The sequence below is a fragment of the Stegostoma tigrinum genome, chromosome 34, assembly GCF_030684315.1.
Source record: "Stegostoma tigrinum isolate sSteTig4 chromosome 34, sSteTig4.hap1, whole genome shotgun sequence".
Classification (NCBI taxonomy): Eukaryota; Metazoa; Chordata; class Chondrichthyes; order Orectolobiformes; family Stegostomatidae; genus Stegostoma; species Stegostoma tigrinum.
Genome location: NC_081387.1, coordinates 4,251,964 through 4,270,240, shown reverse-complemented (window position 1 = coordinate 4,270,240; position 18,277 = coordinate 4,251,964). Strand labels below are relative to the sequence as shown.

General features: G+C 44.2%; 2 protein-coding genes across 4 annotated transcripts in view; one reads left to right on the top strand and one right to left on the bottom strand.

Annotated features, from left to right (window-relative positions):
• Positions 1-18,277, bottom strand: part of LOC125446407 (zinc finger protein 271-like) — a 132,585-nt gene that overhangs the window by 6,217 nt on the left and 108,091 nt on the right. Inside the window, exon 1 of one of the 3 annotated variants that reach the window (XR_007246387.2) lies at positions 253-425. The exons of the other annotated variants lie outside the window; for them this stretch is intronic. The gene's annotated coding sequence lies outside the window, so the exon portion shown is untranslated. Of the gene's footprint in view, positions 1-252; positions 426-18,277 lie in introns of those variants that run through there. 3 annotated transcript variants of the gene reach the window in all.
• The window catches only part of LOC125446375 (zinc finger protein 271-like), a 35,273-nt gene continuing 24,383 nt past the window's right edge, over positions 7,388-18,277 (top strand). The window contains exon 1 of the mRNA XM_059639662.1: positions 7,388-7,420. The gene's annotated coding sequence lies outside the window, so the exon portion shown is untranslated. The remainder of the gene's footprint in view (positions 7,421-18,277) is intronic.

Below are 18,277 nucleotides of genomic sequence, written 5' to 3'. Positions count from 1 at the left end.
GTTGATCCCATCACTGAACATCATCACAGCCTTGGATGCTGTGGGTCTTTCTCTTCTGATCTTCTGTCACACACAACAGTGGACACACATTCGTTACTGTAAAATGTTACTGTCAGTTTGAAAGTCTCTGAGGATGAAGGATGCTATTCCCACACTCGAAACCTCTGTCAACATTTACCAGGGGAACTGAGACAGCAGCTGCAATAAGTGAGGTTTTATTCAGATGGGACAATGACAAGTTTAAATCCCCACCTGATCTGCTGCACAAAATCACCTCCATTTCACCGGTCAGTTTCACAAGCTTCAGGAAACTCGTGTTGCTGCAGAAATATTTGGATTGGCTGTGACAGACGTCAATCAGAGAGCCCACCCACTCTGCCCATTCTCTCCTCTTCCTCTTCCAGAGCTGGTTCACTTCCTATAGGGACTGAAAACCAAGTGAGGAGATGGTGAGTGAAGGAGCAGCTTTTATACAAATTGTATCCCATAATATCCACACCAGACTTCAGGCAGTCTGACTGTCCTGTGGGTAATCAGGGGTGGAAATGTCCCTTATGCTGTGTGAGAAGCTCCAGCTGAGAGAGCTGTTTACTCAGTGCTTTGTGCTGAACTGTTTGACTGTAGCTGTGTGTTGGATATTGAGTGTGTTTATTGGAAACATTTCCCTCCTGATTTCCAGCCTGAGTTTTGTTGATGGCTCATTCCTGAATATGAGAAGGTGAGATGTAATTATCTGGGAGGAGCAGAGTGTCTGAGGGGTTTTACTGATTCCCTGGTGTTGAGTTCTGTGTGTGTGTGTGTGTGCGCTTGCGTGCGTGCTGGGAGCTGTGTACTGTATACAGTTCCTGAGGGAATGTTGCCTCATTGAATGGAATAGGATTTTGTTATGAGGCGCATGTGGTGCACTGGTAATGTCCCTACCTCTGAGTCTGGAGGCCCAAATGCAGCTGCCACCCGATCTAGAGGTGTATAATAATGACTCTGAAAAGGTTGATTATAAAAAATAGAATCAGCCATGCAGTGTCCCACCATTCACAAAGATTGTGATGTTTCTGTGAAATCCATATTCCTGCACTTGCCCCAATGCCCTTCAAACCTTTGATGAACAAAATATATCAATTCCAGACTTGAACTAAATAATGGATTTAATATTAATACTCTTTTGTGAAAGGGAGTTCTAATCTTTTCCCACTCTTTGTGTGTCAAAGTGGTTCCTCATTTCACTCCTAAAAGATCTGACTCTACTTTTTAGACAATGCCCTGATTCTTGGCTCCCCAACCAATAGAAATAATTTCCGTCTATTGATCCAATTTCTTCACTTTAATATTTCAAAAACTTTCATCAGATCATCTTTTAACTTTCTAAACACTGAGGAATATAACCCTATTTCTTTAAGCTCTCCTCATTATGTACCCCTTGCTGTCCAGGAACCAATCTAATAATTCAAGACTGAAATCCCCCCCAAGGCCGTGGTGAAGTGTGCAGAATTGTTCTCAGTATTCCAGGGACAATCAAAGCAGGGCATTGAATCACTGAAACTTGACTTCTACCCCACTGTATTCCTTTCCTTGAGCCTTTTCCATTTACTTATACTTTTGTATCTCTTCCTTGCATTTTAATGATCTTAGTACCTAGGTCCCTAAGTCATTTAGAACCTTTTCAGTTTCCAGTTTGTTTCTATTTATGAAGTAACACCCACCACTCCCGCACTCTGTTCCACTCCCAATGTCATTGACCCACCGCTTCGATCCCACATTTAGAGCCGAACTGATCCACAATGAACTTCGATCCCACATTTAGAGCTGAACTGATCCACAATGAACCTAGAGAAGGCAAATTTGATGGAGAGCTACCTAATGATTGGAGGAGCAACTCCTCAGATGTTCTGTCTGTTCTATTTCTGGGGCCAACTGTTCTGTGATTGGTCACCCTTTTATTGAATTTTCACGAGTATCTTGCAGGTTTTTGCCATGATTTCACCCATTATCTGCATGTATTTGAGCAGATTGTGGGTGGGGTTATTAATGACCAGAAACTGAACTGGATCAGCCATGTAAACACAGTGGAGCTGCAAGGGGCTAGGGATCCTGCAGTGAATAACTCATCTCCTGACTCCACAAATCTTGTCCACCATCTACAAGACACAGATTACGAGTCTGATGAATTATTCTCCACATGTCTGGAATACTCAAAATACTGTATCCAGCACAACACTCAAAAAGCCCAACACCCTCCAGGATAATGAGACCCACTTGACTGCCAGCATATCCATCACTTGCCATGATTATTCCCTCCAAACATTCAGGCAGTGGCAGTGATGTGTATCATTCTCAAGATGCACTGCAGCAACTCATTAAAGCTCTTTCCACATCACCTTTCATACCCATCATCCCCACCACCTAGACGGTTAGGGCAAAGGACGTATGAAACATCAAAATCTGTAAGTTCCCCCTAAGCCTGACACAACCTTGACTTGCAATTATAGTATAGTTCCTTCCCTGTCACAATTCAAAATTCTGGAACTCCCTTCCAGACAGTACGATGTGTGTCCCAACATCTCAAGGCCTACAGTGGTTCAAGAAGGCAGCTCACCACCACTTCCTCAAAATCTGTTAACAAAGGCTAGTAAATTCTGGCTTAACCTGTCACGCAACCTTCCTATGAAAGTGCATGAAGAAAACTGGGCAGTCAGCCGTTCACCAAGGGTGGAAAGGGTGATGGAGGAAATCATGATTCCTCTTCCTGTTTTACAGAAGGGTTGCATTGTACTGTATCGCAGAGGATTGAGGATTTAGCAGATACAAGAAGAATCAATGTCATAGATAGATCCTGATAATCCAAGGAACAACTCAAAGCAGACAGTGTGGAGAAGGTTGGGCTGCGAAACCTTCGTCTGGAAATTGGTCGAATTGGGAGCTTTGACATATCATCAGATCTGAAACTGGTCAGTGGTGTGGAGCCTCCCATCAGAACCAACCTCTCTGAAGGTTCGGCTGTGGGTGATCGGTCAGGGTGAAGCTGGGAAGAAGTATAAGTGGGCTTCAAATGTGGTGACAGTTTCAATCATCCATCAAGCCTCATGGACTACTGACTCATTCCTTCAGGGGACAGGTGTGAGAAGGAACTGCCACAGGCACCCAAGATCTAATATCATTCAGGATCCTTCCATTACACAAATGTTAACTTAAAGACAGTGACATGGAAGAGAATCCCTTCAAGAGTGAGATGTGTGACCAACCCTTCATGCAGCCATCAACATTCGGGGAACACCAATGGAATCTCACTGGGAAGAAGTCATTCAAATGTGAGGTATGTAAGCAGAACTTTACAAAGTTATCAGGCCTGGTGAATCATCGGCGCATTCACACTGAGGGAAAACCATTTACGTGCGAGACGTGTGACAAATCGTTCTCACAGTCATCAAAGCTGCTAATGCATCAACATATTCACACAGGGGAGAAACCTTTCACGTGTGAGGTGTGTACCAAATCATTCTCTGATTCTTCAACCCTCTGCAAACACCAGCGCATTCATACACAGGAGAAACCATTCACGTGTGACACGTGTAACAAATCGTTCTCACACTCAGAAAACCTCCGCAGACACCAACGTATCCACACAGGGGAGAAACCATTCAATTGTGAAGTGTGTAACAAATCATTCTCGCAGTCAGTGAATCTCCGTGCACACCAACGTATTCACACAAGGGAAAAACCATTCAAATGTGAGGTATGTGACAAATCATTTTCATCGTCATCGAATCTGCGCACACACCGACGCATTCACACGCAGGAGAAACCATTCACTTGCAAAGTGTGCAACAGATCATTCTCAGATTCATCCGCCCTCCGCAGACACCAACATGTTCACACAGGAGAGAAACCATTTGTGTGTGAGGTGTGTGACAAATCATTTGCAGATTCATCAAGACTTCTACTCCATCAGAGGGTTCACACGGGGGAGAAACCATTCCCATGTGAAGTGTGTAACAAAGCATTTTCGGTGTCATCGGCCCTCCACAAACACCAGCGCATTCACGCGGATGTGAAGCCATTCACATGTGAGGTGTGTGACAAATCATTCTCACAGTCAGAGAACCTCCGCACTCACCAACGTATTCACACAGGAGAGAAGCTGTTCATGTGTGAGGTCTGCGACAAATCATTCTCACGGTTGTATAACCTTCGCAGGCACCAATTTGTTCACACAGGAGAGAAACCATTCACATGCAACGTGTGCAACAAGTCATTCTCGAGGTCGTGGGACTTTCTTGTCCATCAGAGGATCCACACAAGGAAGTAATCCTTCTTGTCTGAGATTTGTGATGAACCATCCGGGACACACAGGATTTACAGAGGGAGAAACTCTGCAGGTGTAATAATTGTGACAAGCCTTTTGACCAATCAGCGGATCTCCTGATCCTTTAACACACGCACAAGGGAGAAGTCCTACCAGGATGAGTTCTGTAATAAAGCCTTCACACAGTCTTGGACCTTGTGGAACATTAGTGATCCCACACAGGGCCCACTTGTACCAATCCATCCTCAGAGTGTGTTACAGTGTACACAATCTCAGTGCAGGGTGTTCAGTGGGACTGGGACACAGAACAAGAAGCAGCTTTCACTCCCATCAAACACCTAGTGATGACATCACCAGTGCTGAGGGATTATGATGTCAACAATGGAGCCACCCTGCAGTGTGATGTCAGTGACACAGGACTTGGAGTAATCCCCATGCAGTGAGGGCAACCCGTTGTTGGGTTTGTATTCACAGTGTTAACACACACTGAACAACACTGTATGCAGATGGAATATTGACTGTTATTCGATGAAGAGACAGACTCACTGAAGAAATGGCAGGTTGTCCAGTTTAGCAATTAATGTCACACCTCACCCAGACTATTCTTCCAATAATTAAAACGCTATTTAGGCTCAAAATAGTAATGCGTGAGTGCTGGCAGCCATTTTGATAAAGGTGCCACAAGTTTGCAACGCACTCAATAAAAATTAGTCCACTTGGCAAACTGGAACTTTAATTGTACACTGTACATGAAACTGAATGATCAAATCTATTGAAAGCAGTGATATTTCTGTGCGTGTGGATAAGCTGCTACATCACAGCAGAAGAGATAGCTCTGACTGTACCGGCACAACAAGAAAAATGAATAACTATCAATCTGGACGTCAGCCATTCCCAATCAAGTGCAACAGTTCGACAGCAGCAATCGCACAACAATATCCTGAGAGAGACAAAGTTGCCTCAGGAACCAGCAGACATCAGGTGAATAGCTAACAGAAATTCCTAGGCACACCTTAAGAAGACCTGTACACTTTAAAAATTATATGTAGCAATGCTTAATAGAGACAGAAAAGTGGAACAGTCTCCAAAAGTACAGTTTTTTAGCTTACGTGATAAAGTTTTATAAAGCATATGTACAGACTAACTTGCGAGTGCCACTGCGTCCAGTTTATTTTTCTTGTAAAATGGTTGGTTTCTTTTGGAAACTCAATTGTCATCTTCATCTGACCTCTCGTCATTTTAGTTAAATAAAGATTTTGAGCAAAACCATTTTCACATGATTATAATCGACTCTTGTCCAGCATGAACCAGCTGATTCCTGTGCTCCCAGTCCAGGCCATGAGGTTTCAGATTGTGTTAAAGTTAATTCTGCTGCTGTTGATGGCCCACAGCACCTCATGAGTGCCCAGTCTTGAGTTTCCAAATCTTTTCAATGTCTGTCTTGTTTAGCACGTTGACAGTGCCACACAACATGATGGAGGGTGTTCCCAATGTGAAGGAGGGACTACATCTCTAAAGGGACTGTGCGGGGGTCACTCTTACTGACACTGTCACAGACAGATGCATCTGTAGCCAGCAGACTGGTAACAATGAGGTCAAGTATTTTTTTTCTGCTTCTTGGTTCCCTCATCACCTGCCTCAGACCCAGTCTGAGCGACCAGCACAAACTATAGTACTGCTGCTGAGGCACTCTTGGTGATAGACATTGAAATTGCTACTCAGAATACATTTTGTGCCCTTGCCATCCTCAGTGCTTCCTCCAAGTATTGTTCAATATGGAGGAGTACTGATCTATCAGCTGAGGGAGGACAGTATGTGATAATCAGCTTGCCCATGTCCAACCTGAAACCATGAGACTTTGCGGACTGTGGAGTCATGTTGAGGACTCCCTAGAGCAACTCCCTCCTGTTGTATGCCACTGTGCCACCACTTCTGCAGGGCCTGTCTTGCTGGTGGGACAGAACATGTCCAGGGATGGCAATGGTGGTGAGTGGGATATTGTCTGTAAGGTAAGATTCCATGAATATGGCCATGTCAGGCTGCTGCTAGACTAGTCTGTGAAATACCACTCCCAATATTGGCACTAGAGCTTAGATGGTAGTGAGGAGGATTTTTCAGGGTCAACAAGATCAACTGTCATCTTTTCCTGTGCCTAGTTCAATGCTGGATGGTCTGTCCAGTTTCACTTCTTTGTCAGGCTTCGTAATGATTGCTACAACTGAGTGGCTTGCAGCTGAGCTCCAACTACATTGCTCTGGGTTTGGAGTCACGTCTCGGCCAGTCAAGGTGATGATGGTAGTTATGAAGGATATTAGTGAGCCAGATGAGTTATTCCTGACAATCCCCAATGTTCATGTTTAGATTCTTAAGTCGATTTATTTTAATTCTGTTCAAATTTCACCATCTCCTGTGTTGGGATTGAACCTGAGCCCCCAGAACATTAGCTGAGTTTCCAGATTAATACTCTGCGAATTATACCAAGACGCCACTGGCTCCCTTTGAGGGTTGGATGTTCGTTGGAGAGTTGGTGTGGAATTGATGGGTCGAATGGGTGGGATAACTCTGAGGTTCAGTGTGGACTTGTTGGGCCGAAGGGCCTGTTTCGACACTGTCGGGATTCTGTGAATGGCCTTTTCTGCACTGTTGGGATTCTATGACTAACAGGCAGAGATTCCGGTTCTCGCCGCCAGGAGGCGTCAATTACAGGGGCGTATCTCCAGTTCCAGCACCGCCCACATGATAGCCGCTCGAGCTGGCGCGCTCTCAAATTCAAACTCCCGAACGCTCCCAGCCCTTGAGACGAGGTTGCGCGTGCCAGAACTACATCTCCCGCCAAGCACTGCGGGCTGGCTCTCCACTGATCCCATACTGCAACTCCTCACTACGCAGGCGCAGAGCTCATATAGAGCATGGGTAATGTAGTTCGGAGCGGGATTGTGAGGGGTTTGGGTGAATCGAGCTGAGTCCCTGTGGAGGTTTTAAATAACCTCAGTGAAGGGGGAGCTTTCTGGGTTTGGGGCTGTAATTCAGTTAATGTTTGAGGAACTGGCCTGTCCCTCTCTCCATCAAACACAGGAAGGCACTTCCAGAGAAAATCTCTCCAACAATTTCTCACCAATTGTGAGTTTTTACTGCAATGTCCGAGATATTTCTGGAGATGTTGGGTTTTCACAAGATTTTGGGACAGAGCTGATAAATGTTGACATCTATTCTTCTATTAGAGAAATTACTGTCTCAATATAAAACATTTTAACACTATTTACAGGAATATTTCTGTGAGGAAGGAGTTGAAATTTTGGATTATTTTATGAAACCCGCTCTAATGGTCAGTGTGATGTGGAAGTTGTGGACACAGCTTTTGTAGAGAAAATGTCAGTGTCCAACGTCTATTGTTGTCCCATCAGATAAATTACATCCCCATGTTAGTGGCTCATTAAAAACCAACAATCTGTTGATGAGTTTTTATGGTCAATATGTCCTTTTGACTATCTTGGTAATTTCAGCAGCAAGGTGAGGGGCTTGAGCTGCAGGCTCGGAGCTGAATCCCTGGTTGGTTTGGTCTCCAGGTACAGAGCATGGCAGGAAGGAGTGCACCACAATCCTGGATTTTACATCTCGGACTTGTGGAGGTTATTCACACTCTAACACAGCTCATTGGAGAACTACTATTGTTCAGAGTCTGGTACTACCAATGTGGGTGATTATTTTCGTCTGATGTTTTCAGGTAAATTTCTCAGAGCCAAGTAAGTTGTCAAGGAGAAGGCAATGGTGTAGTGGTATTATTGCTAGCCTATTAATCCAAAGACCTAGATATTGCACTGGTTCAAATCTTGCCACAGCAGATGGTGGAATTTGAATTTAATTTTTAAAAACTGGTAGGACCATGAAGCCATTATCGATTGTCAGAATTAGGTTCACTAATTACCTTCAGGGAAGGAAATCTGTCATCCTCACCTGTCTGACCTACATTTGACTCCAGACCCATTCTCAACGGCACTCCAAAATGGCCGAGCAAGCCATTCAGTTGTACCAATCGTTATAAACACTCAAAGAAATGAAACCGGACAGATCACCTTGCATCAGCCTAGACACTGGAAAAGATAATGGCAAAAATAGCCCTGTTGACCTTGTAATGTTCTCCTCGCTATGACCTAAGCGTTAGTGCTAAAATTGGGAGGGCTGTTCACAGACTAGTCAAGCAACAGCCTGATGTAGTCCTACTCACAGAATCATACCTTACAGGCAATGTCAAAGACACCACCATCACCATCCCCGGATATGTCCTGTCTCACTGCAAGGACAAACCCAGCAGAGGTGGTGGCACAGTGGCTTATGTCAGGAGGAAGTTGCTCTGAGGAGTCCTCAATATTGAATCCAGGCCCCATGAATTCCTGAGGCTTCAGGTTAGTCATGGGCGAGGAAACATCCACTGATTATCATGTACCGTCCTCCCTCAGTTGATGAATCAGTATTTCTTCATTTTGAACAACACTTCGAGAAAGCACTGAGAATGGCAAGGGCACAAAATGATTTCAATGTCCACCACCAAGAGTGACTCGGCAGCAGTGCTACTGATTGAGCTGGTCGGATCCTAAAGCATATAACTGCTAGACTGGAACTGCGGCGGGTGGTGAGGGAACCAACAGAGGGAAAAACATACTTGACCTCATCCTTACTAATCTGCTGGCTGCAGATGCATTTGTCCATGACAATATTGGTAAGAGCGACCATCTCACAGTCCTTGTGGAGACGAAGTCCCACCTTCACATTGAGAATAACTTCCATTGTGATGTATGGTACTCTCACCGTGCAAAATGGGACAGATTTCGGACAGATTTAGCAACTCAAGACTGGGCAGGTCTAAGCTCTGCAGTCCTGTCACATCCAGTCATGAATGGTGGTGAATGATTAGACAATTTTCAGTGGAGGAGGAGGCTGCAACAAAAATCCCCATCCTCAGTGATGGGAGAGCCCAGCACATCGGTGCAAAAGATAAAGCTGAAGCCTCCACAACAATCTTCAGCCACCAGTGCTGAGTGGATGATCCATTTCGACGTCCTCCATTGGGCCCCAGTATTACAGATACAAGTCTTCAGCCAATTCAATTCACTCCATGTGATATTAAGAAATGATTAGAGGTACTGGATACTGCAAAGTCTACGGGCTCTACCAACATTCTGGCAATAATGCTAAATAATTGCCACTCTCCTAGCCAAGCTGTTCCAGTGCAGTTATGACACTGGCATCTTCCTGACAATGTGGAAGATTGCCAAGTATGTCCTGTACATAAAAAGCTGGAAAAATCCAACGCAGCCAATTGCCGCCCAATCAGTCCACTCTCGATCATCAGTACAGTGACGAAAGGTGTCATGAACAGTGCTATTAAGCAGCACCTGCTCGGAAATAACCTGCTCAGTGACGCCCAGTTTGGATTCCGCCAGGGCTGCTCAGCTCCTGATCTCATTACAGCCTTGGTTCAAACATGGACAAAGAGCTGAATTCCAGAGTCGAGGTGAGAGTGACATCCCTTGACATCAAGGCTGCATTCGACCAAATGCAGCATCAAGGACTCCGAGCAAAACTGGAATCAACGGGAATCAGGCAATAAACTCTCCAGTGGTTACAGTCATACCTGACACGTAGGAAGATGGTTGTGGTTACTGAAGTTCAATCAACTCAGCTCCAGGACACTTCTGCAGCAGTTCCTCAGGGTAGTGCCCTCAGCCCAACCATCTTCAGGTCCTTCATCAATAAACTTCCCTCCATCATAACGTCAAAAATGTGGATGTTCGCTGATGATCGCATAATGTTCACCACCATTCTTTCCACCAATCAACAATGCTATCAACCATTGTTATCATTAGACTCTGAATTTCAGATATTTATTAATTCAAATTCCATCATCTGCCATGGTGGGATTTGAACCCAGGCCCACAGGACATTAGCAGGGTCTCTGGATTAATAGTCCAGATAATACCACTTGGCTGTCACCTTCCCATGGTGCCATCAGGTGCAGCTAAATGTTGAGGTTAGGGCTCAGGCTAAGCGCTGGGGCCACTCAGAAGATGCCATTTTCTATTGAAAGCACAGTGCAGCTGACAGCAAGGGCAAGAGCAAAGGTCAAAAATACAAGCTGTTTTGTGCAGCTGTGAAATATGAGAGCTTGGAGAAAAGCAGCTTTTTCTGCAAGAAGGCTGGAGTTTTGCCGATGAGTAAGTTCTGGGGTACAGTTTCAAGAAACCTGATGAATATAGCCCTGGAAAAGGAGGGTAAAACACCAGAACATGAGCAGTTGCTGATGCAGTCTGTGATGGAGTTCCAATGTTAGGTCTTCAGGAGAGAAGAGATTGGAATCCCTTATAGATTTTAATGAGATTTGATGACCTGCAGTTTCACAAACTTTTGAGGGATAGTAACTGAGAAATCTGTGGGATATATCTTGACTTTGTTTGCTATTTTTGGAGCTGTTTATCTGTTACCCTGTATTTACCTCATGCTAATTTTGAACAATGAAATATAATTTGTGTAATTATTGTAAATTGTTTTGCTTTTCTAATTTTGTACTGGCAAGTTTATTGCTGATGAAGGGTCACTGAATCCAAAATGTTAACTGCTTTATCTCCACATTTGCTGGGTTAGAACATAGAACATTACAGTGCAGTACAGGCCCTTCAGCCCTCGATGTTGCAACGACCTGCGAAACCAATTCGAGCCCATCTAACCTACGCTATTCCATTATCATCCGTTTTGTTTATCCAATGACCATTTAAATGCCCTTTAAAGTTGACGAGTCTACTACTGTTGCAGGCAGGGCATTCCACGGCCTTACTACTATTCCGATTTACAGCATCTGATTATTGCAGTTCATCCAAAACTATGGGATCCTGTGGCTTTATTAATTCAGTACATACCTTGGGTTTCACACTTTGTCAATTTTAAAATAACGTTAGCTCAAAGTTAGGTTGGAGGGAACATTCATTGGAGGAAATATTTCATTCATATCATGCTTTAACATAGAAAGCACATCTCACTGTTTCACAGACATAATGAAACAAAAATTAACACTGAGATGAAGAAGGAGATATTAGGAGGCAATATCTATGGCCAGAAATATAGTCAAAAAGGTGGGACTTAAGGATGATATGATAGGAAGGAAGAGAGATAAAAACATCGCGTGTTTTAAGGGGAAAATTGTGAAGCATGAAGCCTAAATGGGTCAGATGATGAAATTGGAGGGTGTATAGTACGAACTGATTGGAGGCGTGCAGACATCTTGGAGGGAGATGTGTTTTGCAGGCCACATTTTCTATTTTCCTTTATTGGACGATGGACCAAAATGGGGAAAGGACTTCACTGACGCACAATCAGAACTGTGTAGCACCTACATGATATGCTGCAGCAGGTCACCAAGGCTGCTTTGACAGCACCTTACAAATCAGTGACCTGTAACACCCAGAGGACAAGGACAGCAGATACATGGAACATCACCACCTGAAAATTTCCTTCCAAGATACTCACCATCCTGACTTAAATATATTGTCATTCCTTCACTGACATTGGATCAAAACCTGTATTACCTCTCTAAGGGCACTGTGGGCCTACCTACAGCACTGCACTACTGTGGTTCCAGAAGGCAGCTCACCACTACCTCCTCAAGGGCAACTAGGGAGGGACAATAAATGCTGTGACAGCCAGCAATGTCCATGTCCTATGAATGATTTTTTTAAAAAAATCTCTTAATCTCCTTGCCTTACCATAAAAATATCAATTTCAGTTTTAAAATTTTCAATTGATCTCCACCTTCAAAGATTTTTGTGGGGAGAGAGTTCCAGGTTACCAGTCCCTTTTTTGTGGACAAGTGTTTGCTGACTTCAACCCTGAATCCTCTAATTTTAATGCTCTGCCCTTTGACTGGACTCTCCTGGCAGAGGAATAATTTCCACCTCAATGCCTCTAAAACCTTCTTCCACTGTAATAATCCCATTTTGAGATGTGAAAATTGTCAAAACCCCTGAGTGAGACTTGAGAGTGTAGGGAGAAATGATGGGCCTGTGAAAAAGTGGGAGGTTGGCTGCTATAACTCAGTGAGATGTTCACGGCGCAATTGCCATCTTGGAGCTTGTGACCCCAAATTATCAGCTTGTGGTGCTTCGTTGGGTCCCAACCATGACTTTGGGAAGTCTTGCTCTATTGACTCAATTGATCATCTTTAACATCTCAACTAATTTCCCACATTCAAGGGAATGAAAACTCAGTCTGTTCAACCTGTAGTTTAATTTAACCCTGTTATCCCCAGGAACGTTCTGCTGAATCTGTGCTCTCTCCCTGCAAGGCCAGTGTAACCTTCCTGAGATGTTGCGCCCAGAACTGTGAACATAGTTCTCCAAATAGGGTCTAAACTGAGCTCTGTACATCTGGAACATAACTTCCACAGGGACTAACTGATAGCGGGAGGAGAAACTGCATTTTCTTTTCTCTTCAGGTTGGCCCTGAAGAGAAGGAGTAGTTTTGACAGAGGAAAACAGGACCACTAATGATTGATATTGTCCACTCAGATCTTGTGATGGATGGATACACCAGCTATGTACCACTCAGATTGAAATCTGCCGCCCTTGGATTTGCATAGCACGGATACTGATGTGGAGAGAAGAGAGTAAAGGTAGCTTTGGGAACAGTTATGCAGAAATTGGATGTGGGTAAATGACTAAACCTGAGTGGCAATTACAGAAGCATTGTGGTGAATACAGGGCCAAAGAACAGAGAGTTGGGAATTCAGAAAGCACCGTCCAACTCACCTGGGGTAAAAGGGTCTTCCAGGAATGGAAACTGGCCATGAACCCACATGAACACTGGATCTCCGTAACCATTGGTGGGTCTGTATAATGGAAATGAGCTGCTGCGTTACTAAACTTCCATGTCATTTCTGACCATCGGAATTAGGAGCCAGAACAAAGCACAGGGATTTTCAAGAAACCTCGGCCTCCAGTATTTTGAGAGAGTTTCACGGAATTTCAGTGTGCCAGTAAAGTGTATTCTGAGAACGTTTCCCCGAATTTCATTGTGGAAGTAGAGTGAGCCAGCTCTCAGGAGTGGCTAGAATCAGACCCTGCTTTAGTTTGGGATGTGAATTATAGACTCCTCTTCAGGTGACGGGTGTTTGAATATCATTATGGGGAATGTTTGTCCTCTCCTGGTCAGAAGGATGACTATCCTGAGTATGGTGAGGAGTAGGGATGAATGTCTGTAGACTTGAGTTCCCCTAGCACCTCATATCTCAATGTAATATCAGTATGATACGTTCACTTTACACTCTTCAAAGTTAATTTCACCCTCTGGGAAAGATCTTGATCATTTTCCAATGCTTTGCTATTTTGGTTGATTCAAAGTTTTTGTAAGCTAATTCTTGACTTTTCTGTCTGCCCTTTATCAATATTCTGTGCAGATTTATAACGCAATATTTTGTTAGGTTTAAAAAAAACTATTGAAATTATCACTCTGGTGTGTTCCTATTCACAGAAACATTGAGGAGCCTAAAAGACCCTCCTTACTGACATTTGGGGGCTTCTGCCAAAATTGGTGATCTTATACTAGTCAAGCACCTGCCTAACATAATCATCGTAAATGAATCATACCTTGCAGACAATTTCCTAGACATTACCGTCATCATCCCTGGATAAGTCAAACAACAAAGAACAATACAACACAGGAAAAGACCCTTCAGCCCAACAAGACATGTGCCAACATAGTATGCCTGTTAAACTTTTGCCTAAGAAACAAAGAACAGTAAGACATTGGGGGAACAAAGAACAACACAGCACAGTTGTGTCTGACTGCCAGGAGAGAAATATCAAAAGCACAATGGTATAAAGTAAGGAGGCTGTTGTACTTGGAGCCCTCGACATTGTCCCTGAACCCATGAATCCCCTGGAATCAGGTCAAACATGGGGAAAGAAATCTGCTAATTATTACATACCACCCTCCCTCATCTAATGATTTAGTTTGTCTCTGTGATGAGCAGCACTTGGCAGAGGTTCTGAGAGTGGCAAAGACATTTATGACTGCATGGTAACTTTAAAGGTCCAACATGAATATTTCCTGTACTTATTCCACGGCACAACATCGTGGGCCGAAGGGCCTGCACTGTGCTGTACTTTTCTATGTTCTATGTTCTATAGAAGACTATTTCACATTGTCCTGCATTGTGTTCTGACTTGCATACAACTCAAGTTATGAACAGACTCAAGAATGGAACCCATTTACAGGCCGGGGACTGTGTGTGTGTACACTACAAGACTTGAAAAAGTACATTCATTTTCAAGACATTGTGAAAGTTGATATATTAATGCAAATGTTTCTTACTTTTGAAGGAAAATGTTATACCTTGTATGATCTGGATGTTTTAAATGAGTTGAGGGAGAAAGAACACCAAGCCATAATGGCATTGAGGTATATGTTATATACAGGGCACTCAATTTTATTCAGTCAGAGGGTGTGGGCATCGCTGACTAGGCCAGCATTTATTGCCAATTCCTAATTGCCCTGGAGAGAGTGATGGGGAACTGTCTTCTTGAACAGCAGCAGTCCTTGTAATGCATGTACAGATACAGTCCTGATAAGTTTTGATTTTTGTTTATTGTAGTCACATGCACTGAAGTAAAGTGAAAACCTTGGATTTGTGAGCAGTACAGGTAGATGATAGCAGACAAGGATATACAGATCATAGGGCGCTTAGACAGAGCGAGGTATTCGAGATCCCGGCTACAAAGGAGGTGCACAAAGCAAGATCAACATCAGCAACTTCAACAATTATTTGAAGTTACAGAGGTCCATTCAACAGTCTAATAACAGCAGGTAAGAAGCTGTTGTTGAACCTGTTGATGGGTTTGTTCAAACTTCAGTATCTTCTGTCTCATGGAAGAGACTGTGAGACAGCATTACTGGGATGGGAGGGGTTTCTGATGATGTTGGCAGCTTTTCAATGGCACAAGAAGTGTAAGAAGGGTGTTCTCGGATTTTGACCCATTGAAACTAAAGAAATGCTAATATATTTCCAAGTCAAGAGAGCGAGTGGCTTGTAGGGGAGTTTTCAGGTGGCGATGTTCCTGTATATCTGCTATGGTTGTCCTTCAAGGTGTTCAAGCTCTCTGATTTGGAAGGTACTGTCAAAGAAGCCTTGGTAAGCTGTTGCAGTGAATCTTGTCGAAGCTGCACATTGCTGCTACTGTGCATCAGTCGTGAAGGAAGTAAATGTTGAAGATGATGGCTGGAACACCAGTTAGGGCTGTGGGATTCTGGAACAGTCCCTGTTCCGCGACTACGTCTGCACCTTTTCTTCTGCAATATTGATGAAGGTATTGGTGCAGCCTCATAGTCCCGTGAGGAGCTCAAACAGTTCAACTTTGCCAATACCTTCCACCCCACCCTCAAATCCACTTGGACTATTTCAGACATCTCCCTTCCCTTCCTGGATCTCTCTCTCTCCATCCCTGGAAACCGACTCATCACCAACATCCATTTCAAACCCATTGACTCCCACAACTATGTCAACTACACCTCCTGTCACCCAACCTTTGGCAAAAATGGTATCCCATACTCTCAATTTCTCTGACTCCACCGCATCTGTTCCAAAGATGAGGTGTTCCACTCCAGGACAGTGATATCCTCTGATTTTCAGCACCATAATTTCCCACTCCTCTGTAATTAAAGATGCCCTCAACTGCATCTCCCCCATTTACTACACTTTGGCCCTCAAACCCAACAGCAAGAAGGATAGAGTCCCCTTCGTCCTCACGTACTACCGCAACAGTCTCCGAATCCAATGCATCGCCCTCTGACGTCTCCACATCCTCTGCCACCTACAATGAGACCCCACCCACCAAAAAGACATTTCCCTCTCCACCGCTGTCCACTTTCCACAGGGACCATTCATTCTGTGACTCCCCACCAATTCCTCCATCTCACACGGTAGCTTTCCTTGCAACTGCAAGAGGTACAACACCTCCGCTGTCATCTCCGTCCAAGGCCCCAAACATCCTTCCAGATCCGGCAGAGATTCACCTGCACTTCATCCAAACCGATCTATAGTATCCATTCCTCCCTATGTGGTCTCCTCTACATCGGGGTGAATAATCGCAGACATGGGGTCTGGTTTGCAGAGCATTTGTGCTCTGCATGCACCAACCAATCGTATCTTCCAGTTGCCATCCACTTTAATTCCTCCTCCCACTCCCCTGGTGACATGTCCATCTTTGGCGTCCTCCACTGTCAGAGTGACACCAAATGTAAACTGGCAGAACAACAATGATATTCTGCCTTGGGAGTGTACAGCCCAATGGCCTCAAAATTAACTTCATCAACGTCAAAATCTCTCTCCTCACAGCTTTATCCCATGTCCAGCTCTTCCCCGCTGACCGAACCTGACCTAACCTGTCCATCTTCCTACTAACCTATCCGCTCCACCCTTCCCATTCATCCCCAACTGCATCAACCTATCACCATCCCACCTGCCCTTCCCCTAACCCCACCCCCTCCCTCTATTTAATTCTGGGCTCCCCTCCCCATCCCCAGTCCTGATGAAGTATTTGGTCCAAAATGTTGACTGTCCTGCCCCTCTGATGCTGTACCCTTCCAGCCTCACACCCATTGACTCTGGGATTGTTTGCCTTGGATAATATTGAGCCTGTTGAGTGTTATTGGAGTTGCACTCATCTGAGCAACTTGATAGGTTCCTTCAGTCTTTTCAAGCAGAATTTTAAATGTATGTCAAAATGTAATTTTATCTTTTGTGATCTTTAATGTTTATTCATTAAACATCAGCCAGAAAACTGACATCAATCATAGAAATGACCACAGCCCCAGGTGGGGACAGTGAGAGTGGTGAGTTTCTGCTGACTATGCCTGTTTGAGACAGCTCATCAAATAACACTTGGCTTTTGAATGTTTAGGCACTAACAGTCAGTCATATTCATGACTCCAGTCTACATACTGCAGTCAGTAATTATTTCAGTTGTATCACAAATGACAGGATAGATAGTTAAAATGGTGTAATACAGTCATAATGACATTATCACAAAATCCCTACAGTGCCAAAGGAGGCCATTTGGCCCATTGAGGCAGATCAACTCCCCAAAGAGCATATCACTCAGACCCAGCCACGGACCATATCCCATAACCCTGGCTAATCCACTTAGCTGACACATTCCTCGACACAACAGAAAATTTTAGCATAGCTAATCCTCCTAAATTGCCCATTTTTGGACTGAGGGAAGAAGCTGAAGCACCCGGTGGAATCTAATGCAGTCACCCATGGGTGGAACTGAACCCAGATCCCAGGTGCAGTGAGCCACCCTGTTGCCCTAAATATGTACTTATTATTATAAATTTCTGTTTCTTTTACTCCATGCTGGAGAAGGAGAGACAGAGGAGAGGAGTGAGAGAGTCAAGAGGAGCAGTGCAAGAGGAGCACAAACAAAATTGGGAAGAGGAGAGAAAGCAAAAGAGAACAGAATGGATGGGAAAGTAGAAAAGATAACCATGAGGAAACAGATGGAAGAAGGGCAAGTAGCCCATGTAGGAGTTGGACATATAGAACAAGTTACTCCTTGCCACGAGTGCTATTCTTCCCTGTGCCACCTTCCCCTGTGCACCTGCTAACATCCCTTCCATGTGTAAAAATGCTGATCCCACCACTGGACATTATTGCTGCCTTGGATGCTGTGGGCCTTTCCTCTTCTGACCTGCCGTCAAACACGTACAAGGATACACAGCGTACACTGATGTTGTCAGTTTGAAAACCTGTGAGGTTGAAGAATGCTATTCCCACACTAGAAATCTCTGTCAAACATGTCCCGGGGAACTGAGACAGCAGCTGCAATAAGTGAGGTTTTATACAGATGGGACAATGACAAGTTTAAATCCCCACCTGATCTGCTGCTCAAAGTCACCTCTATTTTACCGGTCAGTTTGCCAAGCTTCCGG